At 49.7% G+C, this 4,359-nt stretch overlaps 1 long non-coding RNA gene across 1 annotated transcript; it reads right to left on the minus strand.

Annotated features, from left to right (window-relative positions):
• Nucleotides 1-201: 201 nt before the first annotated feature.
• On the minus strand, nucleotides 202-2,236 carry LOC149750620 (uncharacterized). The gene is made up of 2 exons (XR_016387790.1): nucleotides 2,193-2,236; nucleotides 202-884 (listed from the first exon to the last, which is right to left on the minus strand). It is a non-coding gene; the product is annotated as an uncharacterized LOC149750620 (long non-coding RNA).
• Nucleotides 2,237-4,359: the final 2,123 nt, after the last annotated feature.

Raw genomic sequence — 4,359 nt, forward strand, 5'->3', positions numbered from 1 at the left:
GCTGAAGTGCCCATCTCTCCTCCTCACCCTGGCAGGACCATGGAAAATGTCCTTCAGCTCAGAAGTGCATCTTCCCATGCATTCTGCTCAACCTGCACCCACATGCCCAGCTCTCCTAGGGCTCTTATTTAGGCAGCAAGATACAAAATCTGCAGGAGTTAACGACTGTAAGACGACGAAATAATCAAACTGACACATTCATGGCAGCGGAATTGTGTTTAATTGTTTGAAAGACTGGAGCAGAGACGAAGTGTGCTAGCAAAGGATGGTCGGGCATGCTGCTTAAGTTTCCAAGCAGCCAAAAGGGCGAAGTATACAAGTCTGCAAGAAGATTAGACGGTTTAGAAACGGATCCTTTGCTAAATGGAAATTCCAGCTGCTAATTCATAAGAAATGTTGATCCAGGAAGCTGCCATCTTGGTGCTGCCTTTTCCAAAAGTGTGGCTGCTTCCAGAAGCCGTGGGTGAGTGGTGCTGACAGCTAACTGGCTGAGAGAGGGAAGTGGGCTTCGTGTTCTCTGTTCTGAAGGGAGTTTGGCCTCTGGCCCATGCCTGGGGTTTATTTCTGCTTGGACTTCTGGCACTGTTGAGGGGCTGGGCACGTTGGGACAGAGGGCTCCTTGCCCTTGGGTGGAGGCTGGCAAGGCTGCTTGGTGTGCTGAGGTGGAGTTTAGCAGTGCTTTGGTGGGGGGAAACAGTACTTTACTGGGGGGCAGCATTGCTGTGGAGGGGGACAGTACTGCTGAGGTGGGGGGCAGCAATACTTTGGTGAGGGGCAGCAATACTTTGGTGGGGTGCAGCATGGCTGGGGTGGAGGGCAGCAATACTTTGGTAGCGGGCAGCACAGCTTCTGCTTCGGATTATACATTCTGGTCTGGATGTGCACTGCAATGGAAAAGACACTGAAGTGAGGAACTCTAGAACGTTAGAGACACTCAACCCAGGAGAACCGCTTGCCTCGTTCAAACCTGTGCCGATTCAACTTTCGCCTGGTGGCTTCACCGATTAAATGTGTCTGTGTGCAGTGAGGTGCGTCAGTATAAATTGTAGCTACAGTTTGTAAGCCATAGCAAGGTTTTAATAGAGACAAATAAAGAAATACAGAAGGAAGGAAGGAAAGAAGAAAGAGAGGAAAAAAGGGTGAAAGGAGAAGAGTAATGGACAGGGGTAGAAAAAACAAAGATATAAAAAATGAGAGAGAGTCACACAGACAGAGAGAGAGAGGAGAGAGACGGAAAGAATAAGAAGGAAGGTCAGGGGTAATGAGAACAAAAAGTATTATCCTTCCCCATCAGATACTGTGGAATGTAGAGCATGATTTTCTTGGATCACTTCTTGGAGCAAGTTACTTAACTTCTCTGTACTCTTCTTAAAGTTGTTGTAAAGATTAAATGAGCATATAAAACTCCACACAAACACATGTAAATACACAGGTAAATATGAGTGTAAAGATATATGTGTGTGTGTGTGCTCGCGTGGTCACACACACACACACACACACGAGAACAAAAACATGTTGAGTACTCTTGTAAAGATTTTGACTTTTTAAGTAAATATCGAACAGTTGTAACAGAGCATCTTAACCACTCTCTAAGAGAATTCATAGAAAAGAGGCATCTAGAGACAAAAGGACCGTTTAAATCGATACTAAATTATAGGTGAGAATGCAAATCTTAGAGAGGGAAGTCATGGATCCCCAGGCACTGAGCACACGGGGGTGGAACAATGGTCCCCGACTCCCAGAGCAGGACATGGCCGCTTTACCACGTCCTCTTGTCCTTGCTGCTCTGAGCTCCCTGGGCCTCTGCCCTCTGCTCCCTGAGGAGCTCTCCTGCCTCGCTGCACTGGCCTTTCCCTTCAGGGCAGCCCTGCCCTAGATTTGGTGCCACCCTCTCCTAACCAGCTCCGCTCAGCTCCTGGCCACGACAACATCGCCACCACACACGCCAGCAGGACCCTCAACACAGGACTCTGATCACACCCTGGACCCCCATCTCAGCCCCCACCCCACACACTTCAGATGTTGCCTTGTAACCCAAGACAGGTGGGTCCCAAATGATACGGACGAGAGAGGTGCCCACACGAGGCCTTTCTTTCTGGCCAGCCACCCATTGTGCCAGCCCCAGCTGCCTGCGGAGTTTGGGACCATTTAGAACCAGGCTCCCAGGAGAGGCGTTCCTTTGCCCGACTTACCCTAGTTCAGCAGCGGCTGGAACGTGGAGATGCTGTGGCTTTTGGGATGCTCTAAGACTGCACACCCTTTATACGTCTCAGATCCCTCTTGGAAGACATGAGGTGGCCTACGATTGGGGCGTGCTAGGCCCTAGTCACAATAGGATGCATCTGCCCTTCCTCAAACTTGAGGTTTTACTCATCTCCTGGGCTGGCAAACTCACTCTCGGTTTGATGGCGCTTGAGGATGACAGTGCCTTCACGCGAGCCCTGGCCCCATTTCCCCATCACTTTACGAGCCGTGGCTTCCTCGTGTTTCCAAACCCACTCGTGACGGTTTCCCTAGAACCTTGACTTCTGGGATGGTGGTAAGCAAGCATGCAGGACACTGCTGGGTGTGGGAGCGGTGAAGGTAGTGTTCCAGGATATTCCGGTTGGAGGGGGAGTGTGGACCAACCAGCATGCACAGCGAGCCTTGTTGAAATAGAAACAACTACTGAGGGGTGAGTGGCTCTTTGGGAGACCCAGTAAACTCAGCAAAGTTGGGACCATGACTTAACCTAGACTCAGAACCACATTCAGCCAGAACTGGAAACAAACCTGGACAAGCCGCTTTAATTTTGCACCTGCTGTAATATAAACAAAAAATAGAGGTTGCAGCTCTCTCCCCTGCCTCTTGGGCAGCAAAACATTAGTCTTCATTTACAGAAACTGGGCGGATACAGTTGACAGTACGTATCTCACTTACAGTGGTATAAGTCACGCAGACTGCAGGCTCAGGGAAATGATTATCATAAAGTGGAGAGGCTGGGGAGGTAAGAAACTTTGACCTGGCATGGGCTGCTGGACGAGTCACCCGTTCTGGTTCCTGGAATCTGAAATCCCAGGGCTTAAGGGCTGATGCGTCCTCCCCGTTCCACTTAGAGATTCCAGAACAAAGAAAGATGCCACAGGGCAGAGTCAAGGATGAAAAGCTTGAAACAACATCCATCAAAGGATGAAACATACCTTAAATAATTCCCCAATTAGTGTTCCGACTGGGGCTCTGATCCTCACCAGCTGGGTGACTTTGGGCACTTTACATCTTTGCGCACCAGTTTCCTCATCTGCTAAACAGGATAACCCCATACTGCATGTCAGCTGAACGGCTTATTTGGACAACATGTGTAAGCATGTGCACACTGATGGGCACAGAATAAGGGCTCAAAGATGGCGGGGTGCTCTGTGGAGTCGGGCTCTGAAAGCTGGGGCAAAGCCCACTCTTAGAAGTAGGGAGGAGGTCGTTGCCACGTTTGAAGGCAAGTAGCGGCACTTGCTACCAGTGCCCTAAGACCTTGACTGACAGAAATGGAAATGGGCAAGCCAGTCCTGAGGATGGCATGTTTCTTTCTCAGACCTGGAATTTAGCCACAGCTCAGCTGCAAGCCCTACAGTAACCCTAGATCTTGGGAATTCACACTGCAGCATGAGAAGACAGCCTTGGATATCAATATTGTCGCCTCTCGGACTCACCGTAAGGCCAGGCTATACATGGGCTTGGCCCCGGGGGAAACCCAGGGGATCTCAGGCCTTCCCGGGAGAAGAAACCCTTTCGCCTGTTGTCACTCTGACAGAAGCAACCCTGATGGGCTTCGAGAGAGATTTCAACTCAAGTCCCTAGTAGCAGAGAAGAAAGGCCACGTGGGGCAGGTATTCTGGGATAACTAATAATAAATCAAGACGTAGTGAGATCACACAACGCACCAGGCCCTGGGGACGGTGGCCAGCAAGGAGGGCCAGAGCCTCCCTGGTCCCTAAACTGCTTCACATCCTCTTCTCCACCTACTGCTTCCAACTCTTTACATACTTTTCAATGGTTTGGCTTGGATTAGCTGAAGAACTCAAACCCACTTGTGGCCGTAGCAATGCCTACGTAACTAGAGAAAATGTGAACCTCTGAAGATCCATGAGTTTGGGTTTTACATCCAGTCCATCGTTTCTGGCCTAAGCCCTCTCTTCCCAGAACAGATTTTGTTGGGTGTGGAATCTACTATCTCAAGCATGCATGATGTAGTATTGCATCTACCAACAGAGGACGTCGGAACGTGTCCTCTAGGAGCCACAGGTACAACTAAACGCTTATCCTTGGAATGGTATTGTTCCCTGACATTCATCAGCATCACTCTTTCTCTTCCTCCAAACCTCTGAC

This window comes from Delphinapterus leucas, chromosome 1, assembly GCF_059928025.1.
Source record: "Delphinapterus leucas isolate spDelLeu-1000000601 "Yukka" chromosome 1, BTC_Dleu_Yukka2, whole genome shotgun sequence".
Classification (NCBI taxonomy): Eukaryota; Metazoa; Chordata; class Mammalia; order Artiodactyla; family Monodontidae; genus Delphinapterus; species Delphinapterus leucas.